Raw genomic sequence first — 16843 nt, 5'->3', positions numbered from 1 at the left:
TAAAATACTAACGAATTTATATCAGACTAGTTTTATTATAAGTTTCAATCAAATAACACATTGTTAATAGTTTTTGTTTTGTGATAAAAAAGACCATAAACGAAAATGGTTTTATTAAAAAAAATAGTTCTGCAATCATTTAAGTACCGAAGATGTCAAACGTAGGTTACGTGACGAAAGTCTGATCTAGAAGGTTTATTATCATCATTAATGTTGCTTTAGCTGTTTTTGGTGTGTGAGTAGTGTTCATGTGTGATTACAGCCTGTATAATCCTCAAAAACACCGAAACATGGCAGCAACCATTGCAAAAAACAATATATGTAAAGTAAAAAAAAAAAGAATTTGACAGTTACAATAACTCTGAAAATACAGAACATTGAAACTGGTGAATTCTGCGAAAATGTTGACTTCTTGAGAATGAATGTGTTCCACTATCTTTTGCGACCTAGCTTATACATTAGAGTTGATTCATTGATTCGAGTTTCGTTTACTTTTCATAGAATAAATGGATTAATTATAGATTAATTAATCTTGACGCATAGCTATACACCCCCTGCGCAATATTCAGTGATGAAACGTAGTCCTTGGGTGTTTAAAAAATACATTATTAAATCAGGCGAACAGCGAGTTCATTACCTCTGGCAAAGCCATGCTGTAATAGGCTTAATTACATAGGTGCGTCTTTAATAGGTGCAACACTTCTCCTCCGGAATAGTGGGAAAATCGTACATGTTGCTAGGTAATTTTAATGTCAACATCTACAGCCAAACCGGCTATGATAAACCATGGGCAGTAGACATTCATGATAATATATATAAAACGAAAATAAAAACGCATATTATTTCTTAAACTATTTTTTTCCCAGTTAGAGTACTGCGTCCCCTGATATATTCGTTTAGATATTTTTCTCCCTGTAGCCTAAGTTTACCTGTAGCATCATATGTATTGCCGAAGGATCAAGAGGGAAACCATGATTTTCCTGCTAGATAATATCCGGGTCTCTCAAACCGAAGAACCATAATTATTTATTCGTATTAATTGTTGGTATCCAAAACGGGGACAGAACCATTTACGTTACAAAAAAAAACTGTTTCCGAAAACAAATGGGTTGAAATATGACTGTTACACAGCAACCTCACAGTGCCGAGAAGACGTCGTGTTTTTGACCATGGCCTGCTTAAACAGAAGTAACATTAAAAGTCAGACAGAAGTCTCTTTCAGCACTCTTTCAGAGTGCAGACGAAAGATAATTCTGGTTATCTGATTTTTATTTTTTGTAGCTAATAAATTATAAAGAATGCCTTCAAATAAACATTCGTTCTTTATACATAGATTTTCATAGTGTTTTTTAGGGTTATTCACATTACCTAAACATTTGTGAGATACACGTGTCTATGTATATTATTTACATTTTTATGTAATAAACATATATTTACTATAAAACAGAAATTATTTCAAAATAAAAAGTAGTTATTTACAAAATAGAAAGTAGTTTTATCCCTATATAATTAATTTATATATAGTCTTCTGAAAAATGTCAATCAAACATCTCAATACTTTGTACAGTGGATTAATGTTATTTTGAGTAAGATAATTATAGTAATGAATTCACAATAATATTTAAAAATGACGACGGGTGAAGGAGTGGATCACTAGGGTGTATTTAATAACCCTGCCTGCATTTGTCTTAGTACAAATGCTGTCAAGTCAGCCCTCCAAATCTAGTCTGAGAGCTGACCAGTATCTGGGAAGACACAAGATGATATGTTCCGGAAACAGCGATGTCGCACAACAGACATTCAGAAAGCAACAACACTCGTATCTGTTAGCAGTTAAATTTGAAAATCACAAACTAGAGCTTGTCTTTCCACGTTATATTAATCTGAATTACGGCGTACTATTACGGGAGGGAAGCTGTACATTTTCAGATCCTATACATCAATTCGACTCCTACGGTAATTGGAGTCTTGTTAAACCTAAGCCGGCAGCGAGGTGTGTTCATGAAGAGCGCGTCTCGCAGGACATGCGGTTTCAGTGCGCGCGAAACTGTACGGTCACAGCCTAGTGATACTGAAGAACCGCAGGACACGACCCCCTGAGGAAACTCAGCGCTTTGCTTTTTGCATCTGCTGCTTGAGAAATAACACTGAAAGTGAAAATCTTGTCATTCAGAAATTAATCGCAGCAATTTTTTTGCATTTCACAACCAAGACCGCCAAAAAACAGAAAGAGAGTATTTGCAGGGATGTTTATTAGTGCACACAGAGAGAGAGATTTGCATGAATGTAGAAGAGAATAAGGAGTAAGAATGTTTTATCATATGCATTTAACATGACTTACAAGCACAAGGCATGAGAGAAGCAGCTGCCAAAAGGAGGCCTGTGTGGTTCATTGCTTATTGTTTTTTCTCTTAATGATCCCAGAGCCCCAATCACCTCTACCCCCTTGTATGTGTCTCCCCAGCACCACTGGGCAGTATGTTTCATGCTCCTGCCCTGCTTTGTGTAAAGAAAGGCCTTCTGCTCATGCTGCTCCGGTTAACTAGTTTAAATCCCTGCGATTTTTCCTGATCCTCTGCGTTGAGCTGGAAGTAATGGTCTGATTTTGTGAACTCTCTTTTTTTTATGTAAGAGCTCCGACATTCAGAAAATTCACCCCAGAACAAAGAGATTCTGTTCCTTTCATGTGTCTGCATGTGACATGACTTTCACACCAGTGCTCTCTCTGCCGGCCTCTCTCTGGGACACCAAATGATGAGCTGCTGCACAGCAACGGTGGGCTCGTGGGTTACCGAGGTTTTACCAGACCCCCATCCCTGCAGTTTACCACAGCTGACAGGCAAGATTTGCCGATTGTAATAACTTCTCCTGGAAAATCCGTTGAACTATTGCAATAGTCCAAGTGGATTAAACACACAGTACACCAAAAGCAGAATTTCCAAGGTCTTCAATTCAAGTGCAAAATGTGCTTCCATTGGCAGACATAAAAAAAAGCGAATCCACAGTTCCCAACCCGTGAACGGACTGAAGAAAGCAGGCATTTCATTTCTCTCTCGCCCCACATAGATGTGCCCTGCGAGACGTTTGCCCTTAAGAGGCTCAGGAGAGTTTGGGAATGAAAAAATGAAATCCCCCTGTGTTTGTCTAGGTTTGATGTGAGTAAACATTGCATGGTTAGGCTCTGGGAGAACAGCTAGCTTGTGTGCAGTTCTTAAACTGCATCGGGGTGATGAGGAGAGTTTACCCTTTCTCAAGCAATCGCTCACCGATACAAACGTCCTGTATCAGACGAAAATGCCACAGTTCCACACGGCAAACCTCAGTCTTCTTCTCGACCTATTTGTTGTTGTTTTTTCAGGCCCAAAAATAGGCATTTGGAAGTAGGTACAAACTGCCACAGCATTCTGCAAAGGCAGCTATAATAAAACCAGAGTGCTTGCCACCCCAGCTCACAACACTGTCTTACTCCTTCTGGTGTCTAAGTCTCTGAAGGCATCTCCAGAGATCAGTACCAGAAGCCCAGCACTGCAGCCCTACAAGCACAAAAGCCGCGCAGGAACAATATAAAATCATTAGGCTGATAAAGCCAGACACTGGATTTGAGAAATCAAGTTCTTTTTCCATGAGAAAACCTGCTCCTCCCTGAGTCATATAAAGACTCTGACTTTAGTGAGGATGTCAAGCAAATGCTGGCAAATCCTCCCAAATTCTCAAGTACTTAAAGGTTCTTTCACCTACTGCACATATGCCGTATTCCAGGGATCCAGAGAGGAAAGTCCCTCTCCAGAGCAGGAATGCAATCAGAGATTCCGATCTGCAAGACCTCTGTCAGGAAATTCTTAGCTTCATGTGGAGACCACATCTCAGCCGGAATATGGAAAGCGCAGCACGCTGGAGTAAATGCCAGAAGTGTTTGGGAGCAAACGCGCAGGGGTGAATGCTCAGGTGCTGTCTTCCGCCTTCATTCCCAGTTTTGGAATGTATATCCTGGCGGAGCAGGGTGGATAGCATGAAAATTGGCCTCTTAAGCCTGGCCTTTCCATTTTCAACCCAAAGAGGCTTGAGAACTACAGGACTAAAAATCTGAAGGAAGATATGGCCTCTGGCCCCTTTCCAGTTATTTTCCTTCTGTTCTGTCTTATGCCACTAACTAGTTCCCTTAAGGCTTTTTTTAATGCTAAGTGCTGATTTCCTTTATTACCGTTTTCTTAACCTTTTTATTGAATAACATATGTCCCCCCCAGTTGCTCTGAGAGAGGTAATAAAGAATAGAATAATCTGCTACAGGAATCCTTTCTGCCTTGAGATTGCTCCGCCAGGAAGACGATAGCACTGTTGCCGTTTTTGTTAGCTGGGCTCTCTTAGAGTTCACAGTTTTACACGAAGCCGATGGTATTTGGAATGTCTGCCGCTTCCTACCATTTGTAAATCCTCCTTGTTTCGTCTATATTTAAAGAACAAATAAATCTGTCTACACTGTTTGATTAGCACTGGAAGCAATTAAGGTTTGAAAATCTGTTAATTCTCCACATATTTACTGTGATGTCATCTTTAGGTTTCCTAAAAGTCCTTGGTCTCAACTGGGAAGCAGACCATTGTCCGATGGATGGGAGTCTCAGAGGGAGCAAATGAATCCGAGTGAGATGTAAAGTGAAGGTATCTCCATTTCCCTGGGAGTCATATGCTGGGAGACTCCTTAACAGCCACACAAAGCACAAGACTTCTTTGATGCCTTCATTTAACTTCTAGCTCTACTGCCATATCAAAACTATCCGTTACCTTTTGAGAGACCCAACCTAGAGGTTTGAGCATCTTGCCCGGCATTGAACAGGGTCGGAGCGGTGGCACTGTAGCTAAGGATCTGTGCTTGTGGCTGGAAGGTTGCAGGTTCAAATCCTGTGGCTGGCAGAGGAATCCTACTCTGTTGGGCCCCTGAGCAAGACACTTAACCCCAGCTGTTCTAGGGGTGCCATTTAAATGGCTGACCATCTGACCAAAAGGCTTCTCTTTCTCCTCCTGTGTGTCTCATGGAGAGCAAGCTGGGGAGTGCAAAAAGACAAATTCCTAATGCAAGAAATTGTATATGGCTAATAAAGTGATCTTATCTTAACTTCCAACCCAACATTTGCATTGGCAGGTTCCCACAAGACAGAAGCTGGGACCACAAGCATACAGAACACTGCCTTCCCATCCGGAGCATTTTCTTGTTTTCCTGAGTGCGACCGATGGCACTCCCTTTTTATCTGGAAAATCCTGGAATAATGCTAAAGGATGCCCATTGCAAAGACACTCAGGTCCTCAGAGACACAGCAGAAGAACAGGCTGCCCTGTCATGTGAGCCCACACTGCCTGCAAGTGGTTAGGGAATGGTAGGTGGTCATGGGCAATAATACATCACATTCTCCAAACTGGTGACTGGGGGAAGCGGTTAGGCCTTCAGTTTAAACCAGCAATTGGTTATGCTGGTTCCAAGAAGCAACAAACTTTATGTGTAATTTTACGCATCTGACAGACAGTCTTTGCGGTTTGAAAGTGTTTGGGTCCCATGCTAGCATATGACTGTCATGGCAATATGGAAGAAAATTAATTTGTTCTTTCCTTTCCTTCCTTTAAATTCAATTGGTCACCTATGATATGCTTCTGAGACATTTCCAGTCGGTTGTGAAGCCTCCTCAGAACACTTTGTGAAACCCTCTACAGTTAAGCCCAGCTGAGAGTCTCTGGAGATAGGGTAGTTGTGCACCTTTATAAGAGACTAAAATAACTTGTATGCTAAAATCTCTATAAAATAAAATAGAGTAATATATACAATATATAAAAGTCACAAACCTGAAGTTTTGCATTAGACAGAACTGTTTGTATAAAAGACATTGTAGCATATAATTATAATAATCAAAGTAGCACATTTCTGTACCATATATAAAACAATGACAATTACTGACATAATTCTAGCACATTTGCAATTACTCCAAATAAATATCCAATCTTCTTTCACCCTATATATTCATCTGTACATACATTACTGATTTTTGAAACTTTTCCGTCCTTGATTACGTGTGCTTAAATTAGTCATTTCGATACTCCTTTGCTATCTTATATCTTTTGAATGTCTTTGTTTACAAAATGACTGTTTTTTTTAATTACTGAAACAAATAAAGGATTGATTGACTTCAGAATGAGAACAGACACTGGAGAAAAATGTCGACATGAAGATCTACTGTGATCTAAGAAGATTCACCGGGATATTCTGGATTTTCTGCACAGCAGGAGCCCACCTTTAAAAAAATACACGGGACTTGTTTTCATATTTCCTATTTTTAAAATGTACAATATGCCTTCGCGTATAAAAGCTATCGAAAATCTCCTGTTCCAGAAGCAGCCTTGCGACCTTTCCTCAGGGTATTCCTCTAAGGTTTCCAGTTTCAAATAGCTCTCATTGGTTTCAAAGGACATTTCTGCAGCAGCATGCAAGTGAGTAAACTGTGTCAGATACTATTAGGGAGTTTGAAAGCAGACGTGTCCGTCAAGGTCATTCCCCGATCTCCCAGCAGCACGGCGGCAGTCCGCACAGGAGTGTTTCTAGCCTTTATGAGTCCGGATAAAGTCACTCAGCCGGTGCGTAAAAACAAGGAGCCGAAACCGGAGCGACAATGAAATTAAAACACTGAGTTGAATGATCCGTACTCAGTTTGCAAATCCGATACAAGGCTATTACACTAATCTGACAGGAGTCACTTTAATTCCTTTTACTGTCATATGTAATAAAAAGCTAGAGCGCAGTTTTGTTTTTGTTGCTGTAAAGAGTAACTCGATCCCTCTTGTGACGTGACCCAGTTGGTCTAAGGTTAGTTGGCCAGTAAAATACGCTAGTAAAATACAAGGCCAAAGTTAATAGTCGTAATACAAAATAAGGAAAATGCAAATCGTGGTGTAAGATCAACGTACTGAACTTTCTGCCGAAAGAAAACTGGCTTCCCAATTTAAGTACAATGGTGCAGGAATATTAATCCAATTCAAGAACTGGGTAATTTGTGCAGAACGAACGGAAGCTGTAAACAGGACAGGCAAGATCATTTAACGCAACATGGACAATGAAACAACCAAATGACAAAATAAAAACAAAATCCGAAATTCTGGAAATGCAACCTCTTAGGCAATGCAACAACATGATTGGGCCACAAATACATATGAAGGTGACCTTGAAAATTCTTTATGGTTGTGATATCTAAGGAAAACAACAAGATGGCGAGAGAACACAATGTCCAGAGGACAGCCTGTTATTTGCAGGAGCGAAGAAAATTAATAAATACCCTGCTATCCTTTACAGAATAAAAACCCAAACAATTACACACAATACGATATTATATTTGCTAAAACATGACCCATATCTGTCGTTAATGTGCTGATGTGTTAAAACCAACCTAATCGGGACAGAAATGGTTCATTTCCACACCACTACCTGCTATAACATATAAATCCGTGTCCGAGACCGCAGTGAATGGGGCAGAAGCAGTGTGTTCCACACATCGTGGAAGACAGATTATCAGAGGCATTTACCTGTAGCGCAGCCGGGCGTCAGCTACAGTGAGCGCTGCTATCAGGACTACACTGCGCTCTCACCGGAGAAGGAAGCGCACCTACTCTACAGCCCTGAACTCTCCGGGGTCGGAGACACACTGGGGAGCAAGTAGCGCTCCCTGCGAGGCGGAGTGCTGACATACAGGAGCGGGGAGAGCACGCCCGGAACGGAAACCTGAACCCGGCCATGAAACGTCGTCAACTCGCTCCACTATCGCTTTGATGACCCGTCAAATAAATGTGAAAGGCAGGCCGTAGTCTTTTTGTAACGAAAGAAATACAAGTGCCTCCGCGCGGAGCGCCCAATTAAACTGAGTGATAGCGCAGGTAATTCATTCTGCTGAGCAGTTACAATCAAAAGATTAGATTGCAGACTTGTTGTGGCTGTCATTTAAGTAAATGGATTAGAAGCGCTGATGCTTTAATGTTATTAAAGTTATGTTATCCCTTTCTTTCTGGTACACAGATTTCAAATACTCTGGTTTCTAAATCTTTGGCCCTTGCTTGTGTCTGAAAACATGCTCGTTTTTTTTTAAATTCTGGAATTTGCAAAGGGGAGCTGTTTGAGTGGGAAGACATCAGGTTTCTCTCTACAGAAACTACAGAGCGGTAAATAAAGATTTTTTTCAGAAGCGTACTTAACTCTCTGCCCTTGGGTGACAGACACAAGTAGAAAGTAACTTGACCTTTTATTTGACTTAACAAGAGCTTGACCTGACCTAATCAGTTTAAGGCTAACTTCATGCACCTAATCTCAGTACCGTACTGACATTCCTGCCAAAAAAACCAATCCTGGTGGGACTCCGATCAACAGGCTTCTTAAAGAAAACCATAAAAACAAATACTGATGCAACATGGCCTGAACCAACATACAGTACATCTTCCAACAACAACACTGCTGAAGAAGATCAGGAGACACGATGCCATAAAATGGCAAATATTGTGATGTAAAAAAGTGACTGAAAGTAAGAAAAAAACTAACATTTAGTTGTTACTATTCACAGATTATTCTCAGGAAACTGTACCTGGAACACCCAGTGTGTGTATACACAGGAAAAAATATGATACTGAAGTAATAAATGAAATATAACAACTCTCACAGGTGAAACTTTCACAGAGGGCTGTCAAGAGCCAGTGAGAGGCAAAAGCCGTGTGAGACTACAAAGAAAAAATACTGTTTCTCTCACACTGCACTGGAGATGAATTTCAGATGTCCCCAGCAAGCAGGCTGCATGCAAAAATCAGAGAAATGTACGTTCCCACTAGAAAAAGAGGACTCGGTAAACTGAAACAGAAACGGCACTTAAGGTCCACCACAGAGACTTTCAATGGACAATTAAACTCATAATCTCTCTGCTGTGGTGGAAACAAACCAACATTCTTGAGGAAGAGCTCAGGACAATGAGAATGGTCACACAGGGTTGAAAATAGGGACGACAAACTAATTTTGGCCACTTTGTGGTCCAGTAAACAACCAAGGAATGTACTATTAGTTTCCGACACTCCATCCAATGGCCCAACAAGCACTAAATTATTTTGCACAAAAGCCTCTATCACAACAGCATTTAAAAAGGCCCTTCGACTGGCAGCAATCGTCTGGGTCTGTCTGATCATGGGGTCAGACCTCAAACAGCCCCCGTAAAACACGAGAGCTGGCACGCTCCCCACAGGGCCGAAGACCTGCTGTCGCTCACTTGAGGATTTAAACACATTCTTACTAATCGGTTGTTTTCCTTTAAAAGCACACTGTTTCAGTCCGCGTGTGTTGATATGGTTCTGGTCAAATTCACCACATACTAGTCAAAGTATCAGTATTGAGACTTCCCATTGAAGGTAAAATGACTTGCTTGTCCTTCCTGGTTGTTAAGGAACAAGTAATAGGTTTATTCCATGCTGAAAAAAAAGAAGAAAGAGAACACAACGTTTCGGCTGTGGAGCCTTCTTCAGGTGTTAGGGCTCACACCTGAAGAAGGCTCCACAGCCGAAACGTTGTGTTCTCTTTCTTCTTTTTTTTCAGCATGGAATAAACCTATTACTTGTTCCTTTGCAGCCTACGCATGCTGACGCAGCTCCCCACCTGAGCTACTACTTCCTGGTTGTTGGCCAGAGGTAGGTCATACAGTGCTTTTTCTCTCAGGGCTGCTTCTCGTGATTTTCTATCCTTAGAGAGGTGCAGTCTCAGTGCCTTTATTTATTCTGTCATAGTTCCCAGACACATTTTTTAAATAAGTCAAGTATTTACAACCAGTGTGTGATGTTTGAAATTTCCAATCACCATCGATGCTGTCATATAGTGACAACATAACTGATTTAGACATTTCTGACCATCTTGTTTTAAAACACTAAATAGGCGTGAACACCTATTCGAAAAGCATATAAAACATTTATGTAGAAATCGATTACAGCTGCTGCTCAGTGCATGGTTCCCCAGCCTGGTGCCGGAGACCCACACACCTGCTGGTCTTTGGTCTAACCCAGCTCTCAGTCCCACAATTGAACCCTTAATTGACTTAATAACAGAATTAATCCAAACTGTTTTGATCTTTTCAACATGTTGGAGGTCACCTTTGAACTGCTGAATTTCCTAAGGAAAATAAAATCCCACTTGCGATTATTTCAATCAAGCAACTTTTGTTTAGTTTAATTAAGGCTTCAATTAGGTAATTAAGCTCAGCTGGAATGAAAAGCAGCAGGTGTGTGGGGCCCCCCCAGCAGCAGAATGGGGAACCCCTGGTTTAGGGTACAGTATTCAGTCACACAAAGCTAATTCCATTGACACATTTTTGGGAAAGAGTTAGTGAACACCCTTCCATAGTTTGTTGTAGGCCATCATAAGAAATATTTCCTAAAAGTGTGCGATGAAAGGACTTTTTTGATCAGTGCAACCTCTGATAAAAAAAGAACGGAGAAATGTTGTGCACAGAGGAAGCCTGAAGTGGCACTATTAGAGGTGATGCAGAGGTGGCATTTGGTGATATGCTGCGTATTTTCAATTAACATAGATGATACTTGTGATTCCCCAATGCTTTCAACTTAATGTGCAATCCTATAGAACTGCAAGTACTGTGCAGAAACAGCTGGCAGGTTACATTGCTAACCTTGAAACGTTTAGGAACAGGGGTCTGCAGCCCTGGACAAGTCTAAGCTATTGTCTTACATGTTTCCCAGGCAACTTTAAATGGCCAATGAGCGTATCTGGAAAGGAGGTTAACTCCTCCTAATTAAGTAATTGATTCCTCCAATCGAGTCATTCAGCTCAGCTAGAATGAAAAACAGAAGACAGTGTAGTTCCCCCATCAGGGCTGCTGAAGCAGCACAGGACTACAATTCATTTGTTAATTTCTTTGTAATGTCAGTACAAAATCATGTCTTTCATTTTTCTTCTTTTTTTGCAGCGTTTGCCAAATATTTTGATACAGTCACCGTTTAACTGCACAACACATTTCCCTTTTCTAAAATAATCGTGTCACACCTGTCACTTTACTGAAGGTTTCTTGACTAATTCGTTGGAAGTCAGAGGATACTTAAGAACGTAAGAACAGTGGTAAATGAGAGCAGGCCATTCTGGCTGTCTATCCAGATTGGTAATAAGTAGTTATAAATCTAGCAGATTGGATAGATAGGTCAGATAAGATATCAAATTATATAACATAAGCTTATATAAAACGAAAACAATTCCTATGTACTTTGTCTCACATGAATGTTAATATGTAAATTTACTGGAAAATTGTGGTAAAGCTGTAACGCTTCTGTTACAATTGGCTCTCTCTGCCCAAGCAACATTGACTTTATTCCAACCATAAAACATGTGACTAAAAAACGTCAACTATATCTTTCCACTGATTCAGTATTTAAGAAGTAAGGCAAGCTAATTTTTAGGCTCATTAGAATCAGATTAGGGCACCATAATGAGATGAAAAACAGCACACACAAAAATCATTTTCTTTTCAATCTGTGCACAGTAACAGATTTGATTTGGTTAAAGGATATAATGTAGGACACAATATGTTTTTTTACTATAGAGAGAAAACATGAAACTTGCTCTCTATATTTCAAGTTTCTTTGCTTTCTTTTTTATATAATTACTACTTGCGCCTACAACTAAAATTTAGTTGTGCAGGAAAACAGCGAGACTCACTAGTACAGTATTAGAAAGAATCACAGTGCCAAGCCATTATAAGAGCAACTCTTATTGGAACCAACCATAACTGGAAGGTCTACACATTAATGTGTTTAACAGAGCAGACTACCAGGCTGTTACGAAGGATTGATCAGGACCCTATGCAGACGGCAGAATCCGGAAGGGAGTGAAACAGACACAGGGAAGAGACGACTTGGAACTGGGCTGGGCTTGGAACAGGGGGGAGTGCTCGGTGGGGGGGGCGTGGTTCAGGCAAACAAGTCTGAGGGAGTCTGGGGGGGGGAATCCAGGGTGAAGTCCAAGAGTCCAAAACCGGGAAAGAGACGAAAACAAGACACAGTTAAAAACTGGAATGGGGATAACGGGACCAGGCGCTCTGAGTCCCTGACTTCTCTTGGCCATGCTTAGACATGGGAGAGTAAAACCCTTCACACGAGTGTTATCAGCTGCGTCTGGTGGCGGGTCAGGCATGGGCGTATCAGGAACAGCAGGAGTCAACCTGAAGGACTACGTGATCCCAAACTCCGACTTCTGAAGGGTCAAAAAGCCATGTCGCTATAAGAACTTGGCCGCCACAAGCCCGTTCTCCCCACGGTGACTCTTCTGACACCTCCTGCCGAAACCCGGAAAGTAAATTAAAATAAAGGTTGTCAGTTACCATCACAGGTACTCGTGTCATTAAGGTAGTTTCAGTTCTGCCTTCGGTGGCAGAATGAGAAGGGGTCATTCACCAGTCTGTTTTCCCAGGGGTCTGGGAAGGAGATTGCAGCAACTATAAGGAAGATTAGGAAAAGCTATAAGGAAGATTAGGGAAAAGCACTACTTGACTACAGCTGTAAATGCTTGTACGTAAAGATCTAGAAAACTAGACCCCTTCAAATAAAGATAAAGCGATTATGTGTGTATCAAAAAGTATCGACATTGACAAAGCACTAAGTGTCAGCCTCGAGTATTTCTTCAGACTGAACAGTGAAACATGATCCAGAGGTTATCAGAGGTAACAACGAACAGGAGGCACATCTTTACCCAAAGAGTTGAGGGAGCGTGGAACACGCGGCCCATCTGTGTTGTTGAAGCCAAGACCCTGGCTTCTTTCAAGAAAAGGTTGGATTAGCTCCGCAGATCGATCAATGTCTAAACAGGCTCGATGGGCCGAAAGCCTTCCTCTCGTTTGTGACCTTTCTTATGTTTTTATGTATATTTTTCCTTCTTCAATAATAGCTAATGTAGATGGAGTTTATTTGGAGTTGGTTTGGCAAAAAAGTGAAAATTGTGCACTGGAATAATAATATTGTTTTTACAAGTCATTCTTTCACTGTCAGAATAAATCCTGTTTTTCAGTCTTCCTACAGAACAACTTCTGAAAGTCGTCTTGCTGGTGTGAACCAGCACAAGACAAACGAGGGAGATGAGACTCTTACAACGTGACTGGTTGCTGTAACAGTGTAAGGGTGTTTTTTTTTTCTTTGGACTTAAGGATATGGAAGTACTGATGAATTTGCCAAGACACGAAACAACTACAGCGATTCAAGAGTTTTAGCCTATCAGCCCTTATTTTCCCTGTGGACTAACTGGGCAAATTGCCCTACTCCAGAGTAAATCGGTTCGATGGGAAAATTGCCCACAGTGAAAATCAGAGCCATGATGTTTCTCGAAAAACAGTGCAGAGTTGCCAGAAGTGGCCAAGCGATGAGGACACACAGGGAGCATGGTACATGAGCACTCGGGTATTAGATTCTATTTCTAGGTGACCATAAACTATTTGATTAACTAATTGACCAGAAGAGAATAAAGAGCTCCCAGAGATCCCTAGCATTGAAGAATGAGGAGCCTTTTGCTTACAGCGCAGCAGCTATAGTAACGGGCATGCTTCTTTGATTTGGCTGGAAACTCTTGACTTTAGATGAAGGAACAGGAATCGGAATGGCAAGAGGTGCAGTTGAATTTATTTTTTCACTCTGCTTAACCCAACAAATCTAAACCTCAAACAGTGACGACATGCTGTTTGAAAGCTCAGTTTAACCAGCGAATAAATATTATTTATTGAATCATTTTAAAACCGATTATTACTGTATACTAACGTGCATCAGGCAAGGGCAATGCATGCACTGAAATATAAGATTACATGTGGTGCCGTATACAGAGAAATAATCCATCTACATAAATTTAATAACTTACAGACTCTTCTAATGCATTTCTGGTTTGGATTGCATTAGGGCTGTCAGAAGGCCTATACTATATAGAGTGCCCCAGTGTTAAAGCAATGTGCATTACTTTTTCAAAAGAAATATCCATGATTAATGATGACCACTGTATGATTTTTTATGTGTACGTTTGTTAAGCAATTTTGGCCGGCAGGATTGTCTGAATGGGAGCTATCCAACACAAAGCAAGTAAAGACATAACTGATCTCCTAGAGAAAACCTATAGTCTTTTATATTAAACTGGAAATGAATTATTGGTTAGCATTTACAGCCAAACTCTGCTCACCATGTGTTGAATAGGTTGAGCAGCCTAAAAAAGTCACTTTTTTCTTTCACCATCAAGACCCTGCATAGAAGTCTCACCAGCCAGCAGTGGTTGAGTGACAGTGCCAACTAGTGTATGACCATCAGCAGAGCAACCCACTACTAATATTGTACTGCTGCTGATACTGTACGTCAGAGCTCGCCTGCAACAAATTCCTAAACTCACTTGGCGAATTAGGTGGTCTCTGCTGCTGTGTAGTGGACTAATGACTCAACCTGGGCTCTAGCTGACAATGTCTGGACAATGAAACACAGTATCAGCTCTGAACAAGCATGCTTGTGGCTTCAGCCACTGGGAAGCTCATTAGCTGCAATATTTTTTAAATAAATATCACAATGAAAAATTGCACATCAACATAGTACTGTTGAAGCACAAATAATCTTAAAATGTGTTTACACAGATTTCTGACCTTTCGTGGCTTTCTTCGTTGTTTTGTTATAAATACGTACATGCGTTTATGTCGTCTTTGGGATCTGTGTCATCTTGCACACTGCGGGACACACCTTGGCTATTTCTTGTTTGTCTTTGGGGTGAGGCACGTGCTGCTTGTTCTAAATGTCTCTCCTGTAAATCTTGCAAGTTTCCACAACAGAACCCCACAAGAATATACCCAGATCCAGGATGATGCTCATTTCTGGGCCACCCAGGGTCTTTTTATGACAATCTGTGTTTGAAACACAAAAATAGATTATAACAATCATCTGTATCAGCCTGCAACTCACAACTGACAACCCACTGAAGCTCCGGCTCTTTCTTACTTTGCTAACTACTTGCACCTGCCCCCAATCCTGCCCCTCCTTATTCAAGCCTGGCGCTCTCGCTACTCCTGACTCTGCATTTAAAGACGGAACCTCGGAGGCCGGCCTACCATCAGGTCGCCCTACGTCTGCGGCTTGAAGGCACAGGCCTCCTATCGGCGTCCTGACCCAGCTGAGTCCGGGGCTCAGAGCGCCTGGCCTCGTCATCCTGTTTTTATTCCCTCTCCCTGTTCGGATCCCCTTTTCACCTTGTCTTGTTTTGTCCCGTTTGGGTCACCCGGATTTGGACTTTGCCCCGGATTTCCCCCCTGGACTAGTTCGCCTTGGTCACGCCCCCCAAGCACCAGATCACCATCGTCACGCCCCCCCTGTCTGTCAACCCCTCCCGATCCTCGTCGTCTCCTCCCCATTGTCCTTTTCCACTTACTTCTGGATTATACCGTCTGCATGGGGCCCAGAACTACGCTTCGTTACAGTGTGAGCCTGGCCAGTATCTGGATAGGAGACCTCTTGGGAAAGCTAAAGCTGCTGCTGGATGTTAGAAGGGCCAGTAGGGGGTGCTCACCCTATGGTCTGTGTGGGTCCTAATGCCCCAGGTTAGTGCTGTCACATGTGGCTGAGATGTTCTGGACTGGCTTTCAAGGGACTGAGCAGAACAGCCCTCTGATGCCATAGAGGAAATACTGCTGTATATTACAATTAATGCTTGGAACACTATTGCAATGCATGCAATAGAACACTATATAAACTACAATGCTGGCGCTCAGCATGTGCTCTTTGAATGAACAGTCTTGATAAAAGCAACAAGTTACTACTGCTTCTGAGACACTCTTGTTTTGTGTCATTGGGCTCATCCTTTCTTCCTGCCTGATTTTTTAAAATGAGTCATGCAAATGCAGCCCTGGGTAATTTGAAAGGGGGAGAAAAAGTATATCAGCCATTCAAAATAAAACAACGATTTAGATATCATAAAATCTCTCAACGATGATAGATATCAATAAAGAAATATCAGTATCACAGAGGCATCTTCCACAAGCGCCTGCTACTGTTACTACTGTCGTGTTACGTCTACTCCTGCTGCTACTGTTACACCTCCTCCTGCTGTTACCTCTGCTCATGCTATTCCTCCTGCTGCTACTGTTTCTATTACTATGGCTACTACTACTAGCATTACTGCTGCTCCTGCTGCTACTGTTACTACTACTGCTGCTGTTACTTCTACTTCTGTTACTACTACTACTACTGCTACTGCTACTGTTTCTATTACTACTACTGCTGCTGCTGTTACTTCTACTCCTACTGCTACTAATCCTGCTGCTACTGGTACTACTACTGCTGCTGTTACTTCTACTCCTACTGCTACTAATCCTGCTGCTACTGGTACTACTACTCCTGCTGTTACTTCTACTGCTACTTCAGCTGCTGCTTCCGCTGCTACTGTGACTACTACTATGGCACTACTACTAGTGGTGCTGTTACTAATACTAATACTGCTGCTACTTCCACTGTTACTGCTACTTCTAATTAAAGTTAAGATAAGATCACTTTATTGGCCATAGACAATTTCTTACATTAGGAATTTGTCTTTTTCGCATACCCCAGCTAGCTCTCCATGAGACACACAGACAGGGAGAGACGCTGGGGGTCAGAGCTCAGGGTCAGCCATTGTACAGCGCCCCTGGAGCAGATGGGGTGAAGGGCCTTGCTCAGGGGACCCAACAGAGTAGGATTCCTCTGCCGGCTGCAGGATTTGAACCGGCAACTTTCCAGCCACAGGCATAGATCCTTAGCTATAGAGCCACCGCTCCACCCCAATATTATATTATATTCTGTTAAT

General features: G+C 41.7%; 1 protein-coding gene across 2 annotated transcripts in view; it reads left to right on the top strand.

Moving 5' to 3' along the window:
• znf511 (zinc finger protein 511) overlaps positions 1-16843 on the top strand; it is a 33338-nt gene that overhangs the window by 13515 nt on the left and 2980 nt on the right. The window contains exons 7-9 of one of the 2 annotated variants that reach the window (XR_001478362.2): positions 4556-4656; positions 5138-5369; positions 13061-13164. The gene's annotated coding sequence lies outside the window, so the exon portion shown is untranslated. Of the gene's footprint in view, positions 1-4555; positions 5092-5137; positions 5370-13060; positions 13165-16843 lie in introns of those variants that run through there. The other variant, XM_006630323.3, reaches the window with a different exon arrangement.

The sequence above is a fragment of the Lepisosteus oculatus genome, chromosome 4, assembly GCF_040954835.1.
Source record: "Lepisosteus oculatus isolate fLepOcu1 chromosome 4, fLepOcu1.hap2, whole genome shotgun sequence".
NCBI classification, from domain to species: domain Eukaryota; kingdom Metazoa; phylum Chordata; class Actinopteri; order Semionotiformes; family Lepisosteidae; genus Lepisosteus; species Lepisosteus oculatus.
This window is presented reverse-complemented; position numbering and strand designations above follow the sequence as displayed.